We start from the raw sequence: 24,194 nt of genomic DNA on the forward strand, positions 1-24,194 counted from the left end.
AGGCCCACCCCATCCATCAATCACACGGCAGGTGCCCCCGCCGGAGCAGCACCCCCAGTCTCACAACCAGCGTCTCCGCTCAGCAGCGCCCTGGGCACCCAGGGAGCAGGAGGAAAGGGGAACCCTGCTCTCTGCTCTTCTTTGTTTGGGAACCAAAAGTAAACATGCCTCTTACACACGTCGAGGCAGGGGATGGACCCATGTTCAGCTGAAAGCTTCAGGCAAAGACTCAGGACTTGGGGAGAGGCAGCATCAGAGGGATCCAGGATGGGGAGAAAGCACGCTCGAGAGGTTGGGGCGAAGGAGGCTGAGCGCAAAGGACGGGCTGGGGGTATGGACGGCGGGCAGGGGGCCGGGGCGCCGAGGCTGGCAGGAGGGCAGGAGGGCAGAGGCGTGGGGGGCTCCACCGCGCGGGGACCGGGCTCCACGCCGAGCTCACAGCCTTTCAGACCAGAGAAAGGAGAGCGAGCGGGAGAAGAGGTCGAGACGAGACCAAAGAGAGGAGAAAGACAGTGAAGACCTAAAAGGAGGAGCGTGGACAGAGGCGGGGAGATGGAGGCGGAAACAGGCTGGGGAGAGACCAAGAGCCGAACAAAACCTCACTCGGCGCTCTGGGATGGCCTCTGCGGGAAAAGAACCTGAAGAAGAGTGGCTATCTCTAGACGCCTAACCGAGTCACTTCGTTGTACACCTGAAACTAAGACAACCTTGTAAATCAACTACGCTCCAATACAAACTAAGAATTGAATTTCTTTTTTTAAAAAAGCAAAGGGTCAGCAGAGCAAATACGAACTTCAAGAAATGAATATTCCAAAAATCTATTTGAGGCTCCTTGATAGTCTAGGTTCTGGAGATAGCTTGAGAAATAAATTGTTAGTAGATGTGCTGTTGTCCTGTCATTTTGGAAAGCACCGCTGAGCAGATAGTAAAACTCAGGAGTGGAGTGAAGCCTCAATAGTCTTGCAATAGAGAAACCTGTCCTGTCCACTATTGCCTGAAACTTTTTTGACCCTAAGATGAGTTTTTTCTCTCTTAGCACTTATGAAAACCTGCTCAAGGATATTCAGATAGTACGTCTTTGTTTTACTCCCCCCTCAAAAGGCTGAGAGGCGTGCTAATGAGATGTCGTGTTAGTTTTTACTGCACTGCAAAATGAATCAACCATCCATACACATGCACTCCCTCCCTCTGGTTTCCTCCACATTCGGGTCACCACAGAGCATTAAGTAGAGTTCCCTGTGTTCTACGGTCTGTTCTCCTCAATGATCTGTTTTATACCTGGGATCAAGGCCTGGCATGCTGCGGTTCACGGGGTCGCAAAGTCGGACACGACTGAGTGACTGAACTGAACTGAACTGATCAATAGTGTATATAAGGCATAAGAGACGTTTTCAAAATAAAAGGACTTTGCAGATTAGACACAAGAAAGGGAAAGAAATATAAAACACAGCAGAGATGGGAAGAGCAATCCAGTCGTAGATTAAGAGGTGTTTAATACATGGGAAGGCTTCTTGAAAAGGGGCCGATAGGGACAAATCTTTTGAAGTGCAGGACGAAAGGAGGGGCCTTGTTGCATGTGGATCCGATCAGCTCTTTTCGTCCATTCCAGGCGAAAGGCAAAGGCAGCCTGGATTTAAAAGGAGGAGAAGAGGTAGGAGTGGACGGATTCCAACTCTGCCGGAGGAGAGTCAGCACGGTCCGGGAGGAGCTGGATGGGGATCTGATGGAGCAGGAGCCGGGCTGTGGGTTTCTCCTGCGGCTTCTCCTTGGGTGTGGATCCATTCCGACCTAGGAAGCACCACGGTCTCGGCGTCTCCACGGAACCAGCCTGTGTGAACTCCAGGCTTACCGCCCCGTCCCCACCAGGCACGGGACAGGGGGCTGCTGGGGAAAAATCTAGGGGGAGAGAGTGACACCTCTGGTGGTCCAGTGGTTAAGAATCCGCTTCCCAGGCAGGGCACAGCGGTTCGATCCCCGGGCCGGGAAGGTCCCAACATGACAGGAAGCAGCTGAGCCCTGTGCCGCCGCTACTGACGCCCTCGAGCCCAGAGCCCGTGCTCTGCAACAAGAGAAGTCCGCCTAAAGCAACTGCAGAAAGCCCACGCCCAGCAATGAGGACCCAGCACAGTCGAAAATAATAAAGAATTTTTTTTAAAAAACCACACGAGAACTGCCCCAGGAGGAGGCCATGCTAGGCCCACCTTCCTTTTTTCCAGGTCCCCAACAAGAAGGCACAGGTTTATTTTGTGGCTGAAAAAAAAAAAAAAGAAAAACAATCTTGAAAGGGATTTAACGAGTAGAGGCCAACATTCGGGGCGGGGGGCGGGGGAAGACTCTAAACAGGGGTAAGTAAAAACCCCGAGCACACACCGACTTTTATCTCAGAGCCGACTATTACCAGTCTCTGAAATTCCTCTGTAGCTGGGGGGCCCGGGAAGTGGGGAAAACAGCCCAGAGCTCTCACGGTCTAAGCCATCCCCCAACAACTATCATTAAGAAAACTAAGTTAACAGAAAGGGCACCTTAGTCCGTCTCCTCATGGATAATTTTCCAGGCAGACAAGAGTCAGCAAGAAATGATGTTCAGTGAAAACATACCCGTAATTTTCTCTGGCCGGCCGGGCAGTCAGGATGCTGTGAGACTCCTGGGAGCAGCCAGCCCTCCCCGGCGTATCGTCCAAGAACCGTTTACGAGTCTCCTTTATGACCCAGGGAGCCTGATGGGGTCATCCTCGGTGATTTAGGGCCCTAAATCCCTATTAAAAAGCGGTGAATTCTCTAAAGAGGATGGTTGTGGACGGGCAGCTGCACGGCCCTGGGTCGTGGCCACTGTCAAAACACCAAGACAAAGGATGATGCAGGTGTACTTTTAGGAGGATGTAAAAATGTAAATGGATGACGAAGTTGAGGTTGTCCTTGCCCTAGGGCAATTATTTTTACCTCTCTGTCTAGACAGCCAGTCAACACTAGAAAGGGCCTGAGATTTGACAAAAGGTTTTCCTTGAATCGTGGGCACCCCTGTCCTGTTTGCAAAAGGAAAAATCAATAAGCAAGAAACAAAAGGAATGCCAGGAGCATTAGGAAGAGGGCCTGTCTGGGCCTGCCACGCAGAGAAAAGTTTTCTAGAGCAAAGTTGCCCAGAACGGGTGGACAAGTAAGGGTCCCAGGCCGCTGCTGCGGTTGCAAGGAGTCCCTCAAGAGTCCTTTATGTTCCCCCAGGGCGACTGGCCAGCACCCCCTCACTCCAGAGAGCAATGCCTTCACGAGGGCGCCTCCTGGGATGGTGGCAAAATTTCTCGCCCAAGGGCCCTGCGTTTGTGGCTCTAAAGCAGAGTTCTCTTGGAACCCCTCAGGGTGGCCTCACACAGCACCCCCTTGTGGTCTGGTGGGGGAACAGACGGCTTAGGAGTACAATTTGGTTTTTCTGCCAGATTCAGACACATAAAGTGGGGGCTCCTAGGCAGACCTTGGGAGAAAGCAATGGCACCCCACTCCAGCACTCTTGCCTGGAAAATCCCATGGATGGAGGAGCCTGGTGGGCTGCAGTCCATGGGGTCGCTGAGTCGGACACGACTGAGCAACTTCACTTTCACTTTTCACTTTCATGCCCTGGAGAAGGAAATGGCAACCCACTCTAGAGTTCTTGCCTGGAGAATCCCAGGGATGGGGGAGCCTGGTGGGCTCCCACTTGTGGGGTCACGCAGAGTCCAGACACGACTGAAGCGACTCAGCAGCAGCAAGCAGACCTTGCTCGGCAACGTGAAAATAAGCGTTGAAAACAGTTCCTAAGTGCTCTGCAGACACGCCGCTGGACTGGGACTTCTCTGCCCGCACATTTCTCTGTGCTCTTGTACATTTCAGACCAGAGAGCATCTTGGGTTCACCTTCTCCATCTCGTGACCAGGCTGACAACAAGGAGCTCAAGTCATGTTTGTTGACTGACTAACTGACCGAGTGAATGAGTCCAGTCTCCAAGTATCCCCCACTAATCCCACATTTGGAGGAGCCCTTTGAAACAAAAGGACCTAGCCGAACCCTTAAAGATAATGCGACCTGACGTCTCTCCAAGGGGCAGGATTGAGAGTGCCCATAGTTGCTGTTGTATCGTTTCACGTTATGTAAGTAATTTCCCATCATTTTCTGCAGTGCCTTTCTGTGTCGCTGTTGGATATCTAGTGATTTCTCTGTTGCCGGTTCCTGAGGTTGGAGGCTGGGTGTCACAGCGCCCCATGGGCCCAGCTCCAGTGCACTCCCATGCAGAGTCGGTGTAACTAGACCAAGCCCTCAGTCCCCGGACTCAGAATCCGTGATTTGGGGTAATTGGGATGTTACATTACCCCATGTGGTCTCTCAAAACAACTCAACATTTCTGTTACTTCCCTGTTCTGACACGCAGATCTTGAGCACATCCCAGCAGTTACAGATGTTCTAACCATGGCTCCTACAAGCAAAAAGCAATGACAGAGAAAACTGACAAAAGGCTAAGTGGAAGAAAAGCTTTATCACCAATAAGCGAATTATCGAATCAGTGGCAGACACATTCATATTTAAACGCCGGGCTGTGTTTTGTTTCTCCTGAGTAACAGACAAGGTTTTTCTCATGGAAATGAGATTTTTGTAACTACCTGATGTTTTCACTTCTGCCTTTACTGCCAAGGAGTTCAAAGACAAATGCAGTAACCAGCGTCAGTAACTATTTAGTAATCTAAAGCTTGAATATCTGGGTTCTAATTGTCTCTCATCTCATTCTTTTGACCTTAAGTATTCCCTGTCTTCTCTTTTTACTTAGTATCTTTAAGATCACACGTGTTCACATATAATATTTTGAGCATATAATAGCTTGGATGCTTATGGGGTGTGTATAAAAGCATCGATACCCCTCTTCCACTGTGGGGTCAAGATGCTCCCAAGTAGGATGGACAGGGTCAGTCCTGCTGAGCTCAGAGCTGGTTCTCTTCTATAGACGCCCGATGCTGGTGGGCTGGGCAAGCTCTTCTCTTGACTGTTTCTTACACCCCAGATCAATCTTCCACTGCAGCTTCTTCCAGGCTTTGGTATGAAACCAGTGAGGATGTCCATTTCTCCTGCTGTCAGTCTCCCCTCCGGGAACTAAAGCCCTTTCCTGAAATGTGGTCACGGACAGGTATCAAAGATAAGATTAAGGATTAGAACCCATTCATGTTTCTTGCAGGAGGCATTCAATTCAGTTCAATTCATTTGCTCAGTTGTGTCCAGCTCTTTGCGACCGCATGGATTGCAGCACGCCAGGCCTCCCTATCCATCACTAACTCCCGGAGCTTACTCAAAATCATGTCCATTGAGTCGGTGATGCCATCCAACCATGTCATCCTCTGTCATCCCCTTCTCCTCCTGCCTTCAATCTTTTCCAGCATCAGGGTCTTTTCAAATGACTCAGTTCTTCACATCAGGTGGTCAGAGTATTGGAGTTTCAGCTTCAACATCAGTCCTTCCAATGAATATTCAGGACTGATTTCCTTTAGGATGGACTGGTTGGATCTCCTTGCAGTCCAAGGGACTTTCAAGAGCCTCCTCCAACACCACAGTTCAAAAGCATCAATTCTTCGGTGCTCAGCTTTCTTTATAGTCCAACTCTCACATCCATACATGACTACTGGAAACACCATAGGTATGCCAGACAACTTATCACTTCATGGGTGCAAGTTGCATCATCCCTGCCTGGAAACATCCAAGCCCCTGGCTGTGCTCTGCCTCAGCCCTAACCCATCCCCCTGTGACGCCTGCAAGCTCGCGGCTCAGCGGCGGGCAGTCCCAGTTCCAGGTGGACGGAGCTCAAACCCCACGCTCCTCACGTTCCCACAGGAAGGAAGACATTCCTTCCACCTTGTGATTGCTGCGTCCCCGTGGCAGAGGAAGCGCCTCGAGTCTCCTCACAGACTGCATGTGAGTTGCAAGGGGAAATCAGTGCTTATACGGGTGAAGAAATCAGACAGCCGCTTGACAGAGTGGGGTGATCACAGGCAACACCACAAGGGCAGGAGAAGACGGACGGGGGTACCTCCAGGAGGGAGACCCCACGCCGGTCTCCCCGTCACGGAGACAACACCGAATTCCCTACCTGTCTGTCTCTTCTCAGCCCGGGGTCTCACCCAGTCTCATCAACCTCATGGGAGCCACGGTTGTCTCTCTCTGAACGGGCTCCCGGTTCCACACGGGCGCATCCACAGTGCAGAGACCACACAGGAGACCTTTTAAAAACCTGACTCACATCCTGGAAGCCACCCGCCCACGCCCTCCAGGCTCCTCTCTGCCCTGCGACTCCAGCCTTGACTTGCAAAGCCCACTGTGATCGCTGCTGACCTCTGACCTTAGCTCAGACCGGGCTCGCCCTGACCCCCCACGGCCCAACCACGGAGGCCTCTGTTCTGTCCCCCAAATAAGACAAAGTCATCCCTTTGCCCCAGCTGCCCCCTGCCCCGGGGCCCCTCCCAGATGGTCAAGATCAGGCTCCCCATTGTCACCAGACCTCAAGGTTACCTCCAGGCCACCTTCGAGCACAATTCCCTTCGCTGAATCCTCTCTGAACTCTGATTAATAGCTCTTATACTTTCTGCCTTTTATAGTCTGTCTGCTTCCACCTAACCTGTGATCTTGCGAGAGAAGAAATCCTTCTCTCTCACCCACTGTTGTGATCTCAGAGGCAAAAAGAGTGCCTGGAACGGCTATAAGCCACCAAGCATTTACTGAATGAGTCCTCGGGACTTTGTAGACTTTGCAACCATGAGTGTTTCTCTCCCAGCTACCACGTCCGGACGTTTAGGGTCGAAGGCAAGACTCCCTTCCACCCCCAGCAGACCTCACAGCACTCGGCTCAGGAAGCATATTTGCTCTGGCTTTTCTGGTCTTTGTCTTCATTTTCCTCTTACCCCGAGCTGCTCATCTTTTTTTGTTTTTTTTTTTGTAATTTTTTAAAACTTATTATTTTGTACTGAGGAATAGCCAATCAACAACGTTGTGATAGCTTCAGGGGCACAGCAGAGGGACTCAGTCATACATACGCACGTACCCATTCTCCCCCAAACTCCCGTCCCATTCCGGCTGCTACATAACATGGAGCAGAGTTCCCCGTGGTGTCCTTGTAGGTCCTTGTTGGCTATCCATTTTAAGTATCTGTCTTGCTCTTCTTAAAAAGCAGTTATACAGGGCTGGATGGCCCGCTAAGCTTCCTTCAACTCAATAACATGTAGCAGCGTGTAAATAAATTCTCCAGGCGGCCTTTTGCTGAATATTAGGAGCAAGAGTCGTACAGGTAACAAGAAGCGTCAGCCCCCAGGGTGATGGGCCACGCAGAGGTGATGAGAGCAGAGCTCTCCCCATGAATCAGTGCTGGAAAAGGGGGCAACGGGAAAAATCCAGTCCTCACCCCGGGCCGGGGCCCAGGCCCAGCCAAGGCGAGCAGGACAAGGGGAAAATACAGGGTGAGCCCACTCAGCCACACCAGCGGGACCCCTTATTAAAAATCACAGGCTCGTTCTCTACATCTGAGTCTCTATTTCTGCCCAACAAATAGGTTCATCTGTGCCGTTTTTCTAGATCCCACATATATGCATAAATATACGCTATTACTATTTTTCTCTTTGTGACTTACTTCACCCTGTATGACAGACTCCAAGGCCGTCCATATCTCTACAAGTGACCTAGTTCCGTTCCTTTCTATGACTGAGTAATATTCCGTTGTAAATACGAAACACATCTTCTTTAAGGGAGATATCAACTGGGAGGTCAGGACTGACCTAAGTACACTGCCATGTGTGAAACGGAGAGCTCGTGGGGGCCTGCGACACAGCGCTGGGCGCTCAGCTCGGGGTCTGAGACGGCCCACCTGGTCCTCGGGCGGTCTCTACTCTGCTCACGCCTTCCAGAATGCACCAGCCCTCTGCTCACAATCTGCAGACGACCTTGGTGGCTACAGTTCATCTCAGCAAACGACATCACCAGCCACCTGGTTGGTGAAGCCAGCTCATCACGAGTCATCCTGTTCCTTCAGGCCCCATATCCAGCTAGTGACCAAGAGTAATAGAATGTTGCCTCTATGACAAATCCATCCACTTTCCATTATCCCCGCGGCTAGTCCCTTGATGCCAGTTACCATGGTACCAGCGGCGTCGCTGCGAGGGCCGCCCAGGCGCTCTCTTTCCCTCCATCCAGCCCCAGTGCGATCGGGTCACCCCCGGGGGCAACTCCAGTGCCCTCCTGGGTGACGTTCAAGGCCCTCCATGCCGGGAGCCTCGGTCCCTGCATCCTGGCCGCGCTTGCTTCGGGCGTTCGTGAAGAGCCCCTCTGCACACATACCAGCCCTCCCTCACCTTCCCGGCTTTCTCACACTGTGTCTCTCCTGCCAGGCGCACGACCACCACCTTCCTTCTTAATTCATCCTCATCACCCAGGAGTCTCCCCACGATTCTGTCTGGTCCTTAAATGCAGGCTCTGTCCTGGGCCTCGTGCCGATGCTGCTGCCCCGACTTCCCACTCTTCATTCAACATCTCCCTCTCCCCCCGCCCCACCCCCAGATTCTCACAGGCGTTCTGGTTCCTCGGGTATGTTCTCGGGGCCTCGGGTCACATTCTCCACCCCACTACTGCCTTCTCCTCCATGATAAGCAGGCATTTCACAGAGAAATAGTACACACGAATGTCTCAAAGCCCCAGTGTGAAGTTCAAGCAACGTACAAGCAAATGCACTTAGAGGGATGTTTAAATTGTGAATTATACACACAAAAGAGACCACAAACAATTTAAACTGGTGAGGAATCGCCCTGCTGGGTGCCTCTGTCTACACAAGTATTCATGCGTGAGGCTGAGCCACAGAGCAGGGAAGAATAGCACTTCAGTTCCGTGGCGGGAGCCACAAGGCTAAGGTCACAGACAAGCACCCACTCTGCATCCCATTTTCAGTAGTTTATGAAAAATTACCCTTTCTGTCTGAGGCTCTCTTTGTGTAAGCTCAGATTTCATTTCGGGAATTGTGAAAAGGCTCTCTTCAATGGAAATGAATCGCTTTTCCACATTGTAAAAAATTGTAAACGTTTCTGAACAATGTTGGTTGAACTTGGAGAACTGGTTGGTCAAAAAGGAATGAGATCTGTCAAGTAGTATTAATAATTAAGACGTGGGGTAAAGAGGATGATATTTTTAAAAGAAAGATGTTCCTTGTTCAAAAAGGAACAAAAAAACGTGTTCCTTTTTTGAATAGCAACTTTAGGAAATGGGAATTTGGATAATCCTTGGTTCAAGTAGGAATAAAAGAAGAGAAACATGGTCATTCACATTTCTTAATGTTTTCATAAAGACACATCTTTCTAACTTACAAGGATAACAACAATCTTCTTTTCTCTCTTGTATATCTAACTTCATATTTTCATATGAAATCATGTGAAAGAGATAACAATTCATACAGTACCACAGTTGGAATTAGGAAATGACGTTTTCAGTTCTCTTGAGAGGACATCTATCTTCAAATTCACATTTAAATAAAGAACCTCAAACAAAAACGTATTCAGAATTAAGGAGTTAAACTAAACTAATCTTCATTCAAAAATTTTAAGAATACAAAATAAGTCAAAATGAAGTGAGAAAAAAATAATTGGTAGAGACAAAAGCAAAAGTAATAAATTAGACAGCAACAAAAAAAAGTAGAATTAATAAGTCAAGTCAAGATTTTTGCTTTTAAAGGTCCAACAAAAAAGACAAATCCCTGGCAACTGTGTGCAGGAAAGAAAAGAGAAAAAAAAGAAACATGAATCTGTAATACGAGATACGAAAAGACAAATGATCACAGTATAGAGGAAAGACTACTATATGCAATTCTGTTCATGTGTCTGAAAATCTGGAAGAAGTAGGAGAGTTCCTGGAAATTTTAAATCATCAAAATCAGGAAGAGGTAGAAACCTGCATGAAAACTAATCCTTTGGGGAAAAAAAAAACTGAAAATGTTACAAAGTACAACCCCCAAAATACCACACTAGATTCAGGTGGATTTTAAAGAATCTTGTCAAAAAATAAATAAAGAGTCTTGTCAAAAAAGATATAAATAATCCTTTGGGGGTAAACTATTCCAGAATATTCCAGACTACAAAGATGCATTTCTAATTCATCTTACATAATCTTAATACCAAAAAGAAAAAAAAGAAATATAATCTAAATAAATGCAACAGATGCAACAAGTCTAAACAAGAAATTAGTAAATTAAAAGAATCACGTACCTCAGTGCATTAGGACCACCATCATGATCCAAAACATGAAAACTCCACTTACTATTTCTTCTAATATGTCTTAGTTCAGTTCAGTTCACCGACTCTTTGCGACTAGCACGCCAGGCCTTCCTGTCCATCACCAACTCCCAGAGTTTACTTAAACTCATGTCCATTGAGTCGGTGATGCCATCCAGCCATCTCATCCTCTGTCGTCCCCTACTCCTCCTGCCCCCAATCCCTCCCAGCATCAGGGTCTTTTCCAATGAGTCAACTCTTTGCATCAGGTGGCCCAAGTATTGGAGCTTGAACTTTGGCATCAATCCTTCCAATGAACACCCAGGACGATCTCCTTTATGTTGGACTGGTTGGATCTCCTTGCAGTCCAAGGGGCTCTCAAGAGCCTTCTCCAACACCACAGTTCAAAAGCATCAATCCTGCTGCGCTCAGCTTTCTTCATAGTCCAACTCTCACATCCACACATAACAACTGGAAAAACCACAGCCTTGACTAGATGGAACTTTGTTGGCAAAGTAATGTCTCTGCTTTTTAATATGCTGTCTAGGTTGGTCATAACTTTCCTCCCAAGGAGTAAGCGTCTTTTAATTTCATGGCTGCAATCACCATCTGCAAGTGATTTTGGAACCCAAAAAACAAAGTCTGACACTGTTTCCACTGTTTCCCCATCTATTTCCCATGAAGTGATGGGACCAGATGCCATGATCTTACTTTTCTGAATGTTGAGCTTTCAGCGAACTTTTTCACTCTCATATTTCACTTTCTAATATGTCTACCTGCGAAATACATGAATCTATACCCTCAGCTTTTTTTTTTTTCTGGAAATATCTTCATTTTGCCTCTACTTTAAAAGGATATTTTCACCAGATATGGAATTCTAAACTGCCTGTTATCTCCTTTTAGTTTTCTAAAGCTGTCATTTCATCACTTGGTTTCCATAATTTCTGCTGAGAAGGAGCTTTTAGTCTTAAAAAGTAAAGCATCTTTTTTCTGCACATACTTTCACAATTTCTCTCTGGATTCGATTGTTGTTCAGTCGTGTCCAACTGTTTGTGACCCCGTGGACTGCAGCATGCCAGGCTGCTTTGCCCTCCACTATCTTGCAGAGATTGCTCAGATTAGTTAGATTATGTTGTGCCAAAGTGTGAGAATTGGTGCCTTGATCCTGCTTGGGCTTCTTAGTAATTTTAAATCCTGTCACTCAAATTTCTTTATCCCTTTTGGGAAATTTCTTTGGTTATTATCTCTTCAAATATTGCTTCTGCTACATTCTCTTTTTTGCCTTTTGGGACTCCAATTCCATTTGCTAGAACGTCTCAGATGACACACCAAGTCACATGTCTCGTACACTTTTCTGTGTTGCCATCTTTTTTTATTTTTGTACTTTATTCAGGCTATTTTCTACTGCACCCTCTCCAACTCACTAGTCTTCTCTTCAACCGTGTCCAGTCTGCTGTTAAATGCCACTTTTTAGTTCAAATTTTGATTATTTTCTATTTTTCAATTCTAGAACTTCTATTTGCTTCTTTGAAAATATTGATTCCAGTTCTCTAGTCTTTGGTTTTCTCATTTATTTTCTCGATCACATTAATTACAGTTATTTTTAAATCTGTGTCTGGTAAGGGCAGTAATCTGGGACACCTGTGAGTATATTTCTGTTTCGCTTTTCTCCCTTGGCTCTCTGCCTGGGATCCTGGTAATTCTGGATGAGATGCTCACCCCTGTGCCTGAGAGAAAGATCTGGATGAAGTTATTTTACTTCAGAGAAGGTTCACTCTCTGGTCTGGCGGGCAGTTTTTCTCAGTTCAGTCAGGAACTAAGGTGATTCAAGGCTGTTGTAGTGAGGCTCGGTTGACGCTCAGGCACCCCCTCTCAGGACCCCAGCTGAAAGCCTGCAGCATTTATGGAGTGCAGCCTCCTCGTCAGTTCCTGGCTTCCAATTTTCATCTCCACAACAACGTAAGACTGCCCTAAAATTCCACTCTGTTTTCCAGCTGCTTTTCTTGGCGTCTCAGCCTTTCGCTTTATGTGACTAAGATTCACCAAGGACTTCAAAGTGAAAACCACCAAATGTCAGGGTCCTTTTTCTGTGCCTCCCTTTCTCTCTGGAACCTTTGCTTCTGGAATCCTGGCTGACACAGGAGCCTCACGCTCCAGGATTTATTTCCTCAAACCGATAATGCTGCTGGGAGCGGTGATGCTTCCATGAACCTCTCAGCCTCTTTCTCAGCGCCAACAGTTACGAGATGCCAAGAGGAGAAAAGCAGCTTCAGTGAGTCTCCCTCCCCTCTGGTATCTTCCCGCTCACCACAAAGGAATCTTAGTTCCCCGACCAGGAGGCGAACCCGAGCACCTTGCAGTGGAAGCACAGAGCCCTACCCACAGGACTGCCACAGAACTCCTCTCTCTGGTGTCTTGATCCTTCAACTCAGCCTGCTGTAGTGACTCTATGAAAATTTCAAACAGATCAATTTTAACTGTCCCCAGCTTTTTCAGTTGTTCTCAGCGGAAGAGAGTTTTCTGCTAACTACTCCATCATAGGAAGTGGGGGTTGTCTTTTCATTTCTTTTTACACCTCATAGTACTTCGCTTCGTGGATACACCATAGCTTATTTAACTGACTCTCTACTGAGAAACTTTTGGGTTGTTCCAGCCTTTTGCTGTAACAAATAAGGTCATGGTGAAAAGCTTTCTGCATATGTCTTCACATATTTGCAATTGAATATATGAGATAAAATCCTAGACATATGACTGCTGGATCAAAGAGCACATACATACTCCATTTTGCTAGATAATGCTAACTTCATTTCATAACCATTTGGGGTCCGCACATGCAGTATATGAAAGTGCCCATTTTCATATAGCCTTGCAAAATTTACATTGTCAAACTTGGGAGATTTTTTTCAATTTGATTGATAAGAGATGAAATCTCAGTAGTTTTCACATGCATTGCTCTTATTGTGAGTGAGGGCTATTTGTGTACCTTTTCTGAGAATTCTCTATTCATAGCTTTGCTAATTATTTTAAAAGTCAGGTTGTAGATCTTTTCCTTTTCAATTTTTAGGAAATCTTTTTTATATTAAGGGCTTCCCCGACGGCTCCACAGGCAAAGAATCCGCCTGCAATGCAGGAGACACAGGAAACGTGGGTTAAGTAAGTACCTGGTGATATAAGTTGAAAATTTTTCCCAATTTGTAATTACTCCAGGAGTTGGTGATGGACAGGGAGGCCTGGCATGCTGCAGTCCGTGGGGTCGCAAAGAGTCGGACACAACTGAGCAACTGAACTGAATTAACTGTTCAAGTGAAAGTGTTAGTTGCTCAGTCATGTCCAACTCTTTGCAACCCCACGGACTGTAGCCTGCCATTCCTGTGTCCATGGAATCCTCCAAACGAGAATGGTTAGATAGCATCACCAACTCAAGGGACATGAATTTGAGCAAACTCCACAAGATAGTGAAGGACAGGGAAGCCTGGTGTGCTGCAGTCCAGGGGGTCACGAGTCAGACACGACTTACTGACTGGGCAACAATTATCTTGTGGCTTATTTTGTTGTTTGCAAAGTTGTCAAATTTCTTTTATTGTTTAGATTTTTAGTTAGAAGTTTCCACTTTGGGGTTATAAAAGATTTATCCAATTTTCCTTCTAGTATTTTTCTCTTTTGTTGTTTAATTTTCATTTAGATCTCTTATATATTTATAATTTCTCTTGGAATACATTATGAGAAAAAGATCTAATATTTTTCTTTTTCTTTACCAAAGTTCGTTTGGCCCAACACTATTCAGTTTTTCCTTCTGATTTCGATGCCTCTTTTGTCCTACACTAAATTTTCCTTATGTATATTTCTGGGCCTTCTATTCTGACCCGCTAGTTTATAAGTCTTTTCCTGAGCCAATACCTCACTGTTTTAATTTAGAGAATGTTAAACGTTTTGCTAACTCTAATAGGATTAGCTATGCATTAAATATTCTTTCCAAATATTTCCTGGCTATTCTCGGTTGCTTAGTCTTCCATATAAACTTTATAATCAACTTGTCTAGTTCCAGAAAAAAAAAACCTGAGGAAATTTTTATTGAGACTGCATTAAAGTTATAAGACCAATTTAGAGAGAAATAACATCTTTATGATGTTAAGTTTCCCTACTCAAGATTATGGTACTTTTTTACTCAGTTTGTTCAAAGTTATTTTTATATCTTTCACCAGTGTTTTGCAGGTTTCTTACTATTTTTGCATATATCTTACTAGATTTCTGTCTAGGCATTTAAAATTTTGTTACTGTATACAGGATCTTCCCTTCCATTTTACCTTCTAGTGACTTATAGTTTATATTTACAAAGGCTAGCAATTTTACTAGGCTAATTTTACGTCCTGCTGGTTTATTAGCTTATGGTTTGCAGTGCTTTTCCACTGATTCTTTTGGTTTTTCTAGATATGCAATTATATTGTCAACAAAGAATTTGCCTCTTCCTTTCCAGTTCTTACAAGTGTGTTTTCTCCCGCCTGATTGCATTAGCTCACATTCCAATGCAATGTTGAATAATTGGAGAGGTAACAGGCGTTCTTGCTTTCCTCCTGATTTGAAGGAAATGCCTCCTTGAAAGTGTTTGACACAATCGAATAAGAAGCTGGCTTTTGGACTGATACACACACAAACACGTATTTTATTGGGTTTAAAAAAAGTGTTTCCATGCTAATTTGTGTGCGTGTGTGCTCAGTTCAGTTCAGTAGCTCAGTCATGTCCGACTCTGCGACCCCATGAATCGCAGCACGCCAGGCCTCCCTGTCCATCACAAACTCCAGGAGTTTACTCAGACTCATGCCCATCGAGTCGGTGATGCCATCCAGCCATCTCATCCTCTGTTGTCCCCTTCTGCTCCTGCCCCCAATCCCTCCAAGCATCAGGGTCTTTTCCAATGAGTCAGCTCTTCACATGAGGTGGCCAAAGGATTGGAGTTTCAGCTTCAGCATCAGTCCTTCCAATGAACACCCAGGACTGATCTCCTTTAGGATGGACTGGTTGGGTCTCCTTGCAGTCCAAGGGACTCTCAAGAATCTTCTCCAACACCACAGTTCAAAAGCATCCATTTTTCGGCACTCAGCTTTCTTCACAGTCCAACTCTCACATTCATACATGATCACTGGAAAAACCATAGCCTTGACCAGACAGACCTTTGTTGGCAAAGTAATGTCTCTGCTTTTTAATATGCTATCTAGGTTGGTCATAACTTTCCTTCCAAGGAATAAGCATCTTTTAATTTCATGGCTGCAGTCACCATCCGCAGTGGTTTTGGAGCCCCCCAAAATAAAGTCTGACACTGTTTCCACTGTCTCCTCATCTATTTCCCATGAGGTGATGGGACCAGATGTCATGATCTTAGTTTTCTGAATGTTAAGCTTTAAGCCAACTTTTTCACTCTCCTCCTTCACTTTCATCAAGAGGCTTTTTAGTTCGTCTTCACTCTCTGCCATAAGGGTGGTGTCATCTGCATATCTGAGGTTATTGATATTTCTTCTGGCAATCTTGATTCCAGCTTGTGCTTCATCCAGCCCAGCGTTTCTCATGATGTACTCTGCATATAAGTTAAATAAGCAGGGTGACAATATACAGCCTTGACGTACTTCTTTTCCTATTTGGAACTAGTCTGTTGTTCCATGTCCAGTTCTAACTGTTGCTTCCTGACCTGCATACGGGTTTCTCAGGAGACAGGTCAGGTGGCCTGGTATTCCTATCTCTTTCAGAATTTTCCACAGTTTATTGTGATCCACACAGTCGAAGGTTTGGCCACAGTCAATAAAGCAGGGATAGATGTTTTTCCGGAACTCCCTTGCTTTTTCGATGATCCAGCAGATATTGGCAATTTGATCTCTGGTTCCTCTGCCTTTTCTAAAATCAGCTTGAACATCTGGAAGTTCTCGGTTCACGTATTGCTGAAGCCTGGCTTGGAGAATTTTGAGCATTACTTTACTACCGCGTGAGATGAGTGCAATTGTGAAGTAGTTTGAGCATTCTTTGGGATTGTAATTGAAAAACCACTTGTAGAAATGGTTTGGTGACATAGCTTCATCCAGGCCAAGAGTAGCCCCCAGAACTAACCTTAATCTCTTGATTTCTGTCTTCTCTGATCTTGGTCATTAACTTCTTACACCTTGTTGATTCTTTGATGATTTTTAAAACTGCATTTTATACTTTCTCTAGCTTTACTTTAGCTTTACCTTTAGCAAGAGGGTTGGTCTGAATCCCCACCTCCTCTGTTACCAAAAGCAGCTGTCCTATTTGATGACAATAAATGGGAGATAAAATTTAAAAGCAATAAAGAGGAAAAAGAGGAACTTCCCTGATGGTCTAGAAGTTAGGGCTCCTCACTCCCTCTGCAGGTTCTGACCCTGGTCCAGGAACTAAGACTCCACACACCACATGGCGCCGTCAAAAAAAAATCAAATATGGGCAATGTCATACATTTCAGCTTATTTATGATGCTAAAATAATGTCACAATCTACTTAATGGGCCATATCTCAGAGTTTGAAAAAAACAGGCAAAACAGAGGCAGCAGTTTTTGAAGTCACCCTTTTTCAATGTGTGAAAGATTTCCAGGTGCCTCTGAACTATCGTTTAGAAAAGGTACTTCTCCAGAAACAGAAGCATAAACTTTTTATGACTAAAAATGTAATAAAATAAGTCAGACTTATTTCCATAACATGCCCCCCAAAGCAGCGTAACTTCATAGTCACACCTTACATTTACGCACCATGTTCACTCTCCTCGGTTTTCCTTATGGCCCACAAGGTGTAATTCTCTTCTCAGAAAACGCGAAGCTTTGCCTTGATACTTATTTGGTGACTAAGCACATTTTTCCAGAGGAGTCACTCTCCTCACATACATAAGGGAAAAAATAAACAAAAGAAAAAAAAAACCCCAAAGCATGATGTGCTCCCACCCTTCTGACTTACAGAAAATGCTTGATGCTCCTTGATCGTTCTGCCAAACCTAAGATCTCTTGACTGAACCACACATTTGTCGGGGGAGGACGCTGCTCCCAACTTTCTCAATCTAATTTCTCGCATGTACATTCAGCTCACTCAAAAGCAGGCCTCATAGGTTTAACAATGGTACTTAAGAATTTGAACCAACTACTTTTGCTAAAGTGTAAAAAGCAGCTACCTGGACGGTTTTGAATACCTGGGAAGTGGGTTGACTAATGTATTCGGAACAGGATCTGATGTTTAATAGGAAATGGCAGGGCTGAGACAGCCCCTGAAGATGACAACCGTAGGGGTGATGTGGCGATGGACTCATTTCACACCAGGCCCGAGGTGCTGTACGCTGGCTTCCAGGGTTTGAAAATACATGTCCACCATGAGAAGTCTTTTCTGGAAACGCAGCAGACCAAGGTGATGCACACGGGCGTTCCCACCTACTGCAAACAGCTACTCCCTCTCCTTACAAGGACCCCGGTCACCTGATTAGGGCCCGAGCTAATCCAGAAGGATCTCATGCTAACCTGTAAAGATCCTATTTCCAAAGAAGGCCTCATCTATAGGTCCCAGGTGGACACGAAGTTTGGAGGGACACTATTCAACCCAGGACTGGGGGTTTTAAATAAAAAGGATCACAAGCAGCTGGAAAGAAAGTGGAAGTGAAGTCGCTCAGTCGTGTCTGACTCTTTGCGACCCCACAGACTGTAGCCCACCAGGCTCCTCCATCCATGGGATTTTCCAGGCAAGAGCACTGGAGTGGGTTGCCATTTCCTTCTCCAGGGGATCTTCCCAACCCAGGGACTGAACCCGGGTCTCCTGCGTTGCAGGCAGACATTTTGCCCTCTGAGCCACCAGGGAAGGTTGGGGGAACATTTGAAAACGCAGATTCTTAGTTCTGACCTGCCTGGGACTCTGAGTCGAGTCAACTGAAATGAGGAGGAGCCCAGAGTCTGCATTTAGCATCCTGGCCACTCTGCGGGCGCTGAGTTAGCAGGTCAGATAACCGGGAAGTGGAGTGAGTGGGAAGGGGGGAATTAAAGGCCAGAGGAGGTGACCAGGTGAGGTGACGCGTGTTTGCAGCAGCGCGGATCCTGGCTCAGCTACCCCAAAGGACCCAAGGTGTGAGATGTGAAGGAAGATACGAGGAAGCCCGGGGCTGGGGGGTTCTTCCTGTGTTTCTCTCTGGTCTGGGGAAGAGCTCTGCAAGCCTGTTTTTACTTGTCATCATTAGCGAGGACGGATTGAGTTGACAATGCTCAGTGCAAGATTCATCCCGTGTTTTGTCTTGCCTTGTTTTGCCTAAACCAAATGAGCTGTGACTCTGAGCCTCTCTCCACCACGGCTGGTGAGACATTCAGTCTTAGTCATTACGGGTCAGCCCAGCTCCCTCCCGAGAGCCAGAACCTCAGCAAAAGAAACCTTCACTCTTTAGTCCATCAGGGCTGCCTCTGGGATGCTCACCATCCGGTCCCATGAGATCCACTCCCAGCATCACTCCCTGGCCCCAGCATGGCTGGAGGAAAGCTGGCTGCACTTTCCAAAGCAGGAGCCGAGCCTTCGGATCCCCAGAACCCGCAGGTCACCCCCATCGGAGGGCTGCCACCTCCCAGGGCTGCGTGAGAACAGAACACACAGCTCTGCCTTGGGCCCCCGGGAAGCCAAGGGAACCCCTGGATCACTCTCCCCAAGTGTCCCTTCCCCACTGACCCACTGCAGGTCCGTCTCCCTGTTGGACCATCAGAACCGCAGTGAGCCCAGCTTGCTGAGCCCCTCCTGGGGTGCGGAAGGCCAGCCCTACAGGACACAGAGGCTGGCTGCTGTCAGGGGGGTGCAGATGAGAAGGAGAGAAACACGGTTACTTTCTCCATGAGCTTATCCCGCCGTGCAGGCTCTTATAGGTCTGGGCTGAGTCCCGTGTTTGCATTTGAACATATACACGTTTTCCTCTGTGCTGGATGACCTAAGGTGATTTGGATGCTTTAAATTAAAAAGAAACTGTTTCCCTTCTCTAAGCAACAAGGCGGGGATCCAGGGTTTGGCACGATCACACCCATGGCCGAGTTGCTTCATCCCCTTGAACCTCAATCTCTTTTGTAAGGGAGGGATGACATGTCCCTTGCCTTCCTCACTCCCACAGAGCTGAGGAATGCAAGATATGAAATTGCTGTTGTTGTTGTTTAGTTAGCTAAGCTGCGGTTGTTAGTGAGTTAAGCTGTGCCCGACCCTTGCGACCCCACGGGCTGCAGCCCCCCAGGCTCCTTGGCAAATCAAAGGCACTTCCTATCAACACAGAGCCCCTACGGTCCTGAGGCATCTCCCCAGGGTAAGGATGCTGCGCCCACAAGGAAACACGGGGGCCTTTGGACCAAGCATCCTTCTCCCTGCCTCTCCTGAAGCTGACTGGTTTCTGGAGCCACACGCAGGGGGTGGAGTTCGGGTGCTGTTCGGGAGGGCTCCTCTTTGACTTTTAGCCCTCGTCGGAGGGGCTGTAAATACATTGTCGTCTGGCTGGCCTCCGCTCTAAACGGAGTGGAAAGACGTCCCTGGGCGGCCCGAATAGCCCTGGTTTACATCTGTCCTGATCTAGTGATGAATAACATCCCCCCTCCCCTTCCAGTCTGTTCAGATTTATACGCTCACTTAGCGGCTTTAGGTAAAGGGGATTAAGCTAAATACCTATGACGCAAAACAGGGTGCCACACAATCACCAAACCCTTCAACGTCCTTTTAAAGGAACACACCCTGGACCGGCAACTGGACTCTGGCTAATTCCTGAAATCTGTCGCCATCTTCTGGTCAGAAGCTGCTGTTCGACCGTTTTGACAGGCTCCTTGGACCTTCCCCAGAAGGGATGGAGTTATGGACACAAAATACACAGAAAAAGTCAGGGGCTTGCAAACTAAACATCTCAGTAACATACACTTCTGCGTTTGTTGATTAAACAAAACAGTCACCATTTTCAGGTGATGCTGACAGAGCAGGAATTAAGTCCCTCAGATTCCGACTAAATGATTGAATATGCAGTTTGAAGCTTATAACGTCCTTCCGATGTAAGTTCTACCTTATACTGATACATTGATTAATTCAACAGAGGCGATATGGTAAACGAAATGCAGCTTAAATAAATCCACTTTGTTGTTGTTTAGTCCCTCAGTCGTGTCTGACTCTTTGCAACCTCATGGACTGTAGCCTGCCAGGGTTCCTCTGTCCCCAGGATTTCTCAGGCAAGAATACGGGAGTGGGTTGCCATTTCCTTCTCTAGGGGATCTTCCCAACCCAGGGATCGAGCCCACATCCCCTACAATGGCAGGCAGATTCTTGACCACTGAGCCAGCAGGGAAGCCCAAGAAGTGTCCAACCCTTGTCTGGGAGAGAGGAGGACCACTCTGTGTAACAAAGGAACTGCCTGGAAGTGGTCTGGGGGGTGTTCAAAGACGCTGCCTGAGAAAGCGACTTTGAGCTGCGACCTGACAAATGACTAGGAGATGAGGGGCGGGGAAAGAGGCTGAGCAGGGACCCGGGAACACGGGTGCAGGTGAGCAAAGCGTGTCATGGAGCTGAGAGGAGGCCCACAGGGCGGTGAGTGTGGGCTCAGGGCAGCCAGTGGCGCCTGACGCTGCTGCAGAAGCTGGTGAGTGAAATCCTGCCGTGTCCCCAGGTGCGTTAAGGAGTTTCCACCCTTCGCTAGGAGCAAGGGGAAGCCACTCACTCGCTATAAGCAGAGAGCCGACAGAGTCGGAGTTGAGTTTCAAAAAAATTATTCTGGTGACAAGGAAAAGGCTGCAGAGGGACTGTAATGAATTTGAGAAGCCACTCTGGCGGGGTCCAGGTGGGCATTCAGTTCAGTTCAGTTCAGTTCAGTCGCTCAGTCGCCCCGACTCTCTGCAACCCCATGAATCGCAGCACACCAGGCCTTCCTGTCCATCACCAACTCCCGGAGTTTACTCAAACTCATGTCCATCCAGTCGGTGATGCCATCCAGCCATCTCATCCTCTGTCGTCCCCTTCTCCTCCTGCCCCCAATCCCTCCAAGCATCAGGGTCTTTTCCAATGAGTCAGCTCTTCGCATCAGGTGGCCAAAGGATTGGAGTTTCAGCTTCAGCATCAGTCCTTCCAATGAAAACCCAGGACTAATCTCCTTTAGGATGGACTGCTTGGATCTCCTTGCAGTCCAAGGGACTCTCAAGAGTCTTCTCCAACACCACAGTTCAAAACCATCCATTTTTTGGCGCTCAGCTTTCTTCACAGTCCAACTCACATCCATACATGACCCCTGGAAAAACCATAGCCTTGACCAGACGGACGAATGTTGGCAAAGTAATGTCTCTGCTTTTCAATATGCTATCTATGTTGGCCATAACTTTCTTTCTCAAGGAGTAAGCGTCTTTTAATTTCAAGGCTGCAATCACCATCCACAGTGATTTTGGAGCCCCCCAAAATAAAGTCTGACACTGCTTCCACTGTTTCCCTATCTATTTCCCAAGAAGTGATGGGGTCAGATGCATTAGTGGCAGGGATGTAGTGTAGTGGTGGTGGTTTAGTCGCCAAGTCGTGTCCAACTCTTGCGACCCCACGGACTGTAGCCTGCCAGGCTCCTCTATCCGTGGGATTTCCCAAGCAAGAATCCTGGAGTGGGTTGCCATTTCCTTCTCCAGCCCTACATACTGGGCACTATTCTAAACGCGTTGTGTGCGTTCACTCATTTCATCCTAACAGAAACCCTGTGAGACAGATACTATTACTACTCCCATTGTACAGATGAAAAATGAGGCGCAGAGGTCTAATGGCAGGGCCCACACTCTTGGCTACTGTACTTCATTGCCTACAGAGAGTTAAAAAAAAAAAAAAAAATGGAGAAAGGTAGAGAAGGTTTCAAGAGCTAGTTCAGAGGCAAAACCAACCAGACTTTAATGGGCTGAATCAGTGACCTGAAAGATGGGTCAGGAGTGACACCTGGTTTGTCGACTTCACAAGAGTCGACAGGGAAGCTGGTAAGACGCCAGTGTCAGAGGCAGTTGAAGGTGCGGGGTGTGACCAATGTTCAAGACAACCAAGAGGAGATACTGAGGAGATCGCTGTCTCAGGAGGCAGGAATGGGGCTCCACTGGTGAAGAGGCGGCGGCTGAAGTCACAAGCAAGACTGCCCAGGGAGACAGGAAGGAAAAGAGGGCGAGAACATAGCCCCGAGGAACTCGGACAGGTCACTGCAGGATGAGCCTGCAAAGGAGAGGAAGGCTTAAAACCAGTAGAGCCAGAATCTAGTGCCATTAAAAACCAAAGCAGGACGCCCCTGGTGGTCCAGTGGCTAAGACCCTGTGCTCCCAACACAGGGGGGCCCAGGTTCGATCCCTGGTCGGGGAACTAGCCCATACGTGCTGCAACTAAAGATCCGACATGCTGCAACTAAGACCCAGTGCGGTCAAATAAATACACAAATATGTTTTTAAAGATCCAAAGGAGAAGAAGCCTTCAAGGAACAGAGAAGGGACGAGCAACCGACCACACGAATGCAGTTGGGAAGTCAGGCAAAGCTGAGGACTGGAAACTGTCCCTCAGATTTGGCGCCAGGGTCATATGGAGACACCTCCTTAGAGAAGTCCAGGGTGGCGTGGGGAGGGGAGAGAGCCGGAGGGGCCTTTCCTTCTTCCCTTCAAGGCAGAGTGTTTATTGAACACGCTTGGATGGTTCACATGTTTTTGTCACCAACTGACTTCTCTCTAGCCCAAACGGTTTCCAAGCCTCCTTGTGTCAGTCATCTCAGATCTTGTAAATATGTAATTAAATATTACGACGAGCCATGAGTGTGAGAAAAGGGTTGCTGTTTCCATGAAAACCTAGTTGAATGTTTTGGAAAAATTGGAGGTCCCCCCTGGTGGCTCAGATGCTAAAGAATCTGTCTGCACTGCAGGAGACCGGGGTTCAATCCCTGGGTAGGAAGACATGGCAAGCCACTCTAGTACTCTTGCCTGGGAAATCCCACGGACAGAGGAGCCTGGTGGGCTACCATCCACGGAGTGGCAGAAGAGACCGACACGACTGAACGCCTCAACAGTAACAACAAGATGCAAAATATCTTGTCCATCTAGGGGCAAGCCAGGCAACTTATAGAAAAACTCTCCAGTAAAAATCTTTGTTCTGCAAGGTTCTGTTCTTGTTCCAATTTTCAGAGAATGAAGCTAGGACCACCAGATTATACTCCTGGCTTTTGCAAAGAAAATGAGACTGAACTCTAAAGGATCTATAGTCAGTGAAAAAAGCCTTGACCTTTCCTCAAAATACTGCGGGATGAGTGTGAATGCTGTGACTCCCCGTTTCAACTGTTTTCAGTGAACGGGTAACTCCTGGACCAAGGTGTCATCAGAAGGGTCCCCTCGTTACAAAGGGGGGTAAGAAGTAAGGAAAGAAGAGAAGGGGGGTGAAGTTACAGGTTGCTTACTGTATATTAGTGAAAGTCACTCAGTCGTGTCCGACCCTTTGCAACCCCATGGACTGCAGTCCATGGAACTCTCCAGGCCAGAACACTGGAGTGGGTGGGTGTTCCATTCTCCAGAGGATCTTCCCAGTCCAGGGATCGAACCCAGGTCTCCCGCATCGTAGGCGGATTCTTTACCATCTGAGCCACCAGGGAAGCCCATTGTATATTAAGGAGTATGCTTAACAGGATTTTTAAAAAATTTACTCCTCACAACCGTACACATTCCCATTCTCGTTCAGCAGACCAGATGACAGAGAGGTTAAGTGATTGCCAACTATCAAGGAATGGCATTTGGGTAGGAACTCGGTTCTGACCTGCATCCTCAGAGTGGCCGTTTCCATTGGTCATTTTCATCCACCTGGACTTATCCCCTCAGACCTTCTCCCCCGGTGTCCTCTATCAGCCTCCGCCAATGGTTCATCCTTGGCCTTCACCTCCCATATCTAATGAACCACCAAACCCGATCCAGTTGAAACCCATCAATGTCTATTCAGCTTG

Source organism: Muntiacus reevesi, chromosome 20, assembly GCF_963930625.1.
Source record: "Muntiacus reevesi chromosome 20, mMunRee1.1, whole genome shotgun sequence".
In the NCBI taxonomy this organism is placed as follows: domain Eukaryota; kingdom Metazoa; phylum Chordata; class Mammalia; order Artiodactyla; family Cervidae; genus Muntiacus; species Muntiacus reevesi.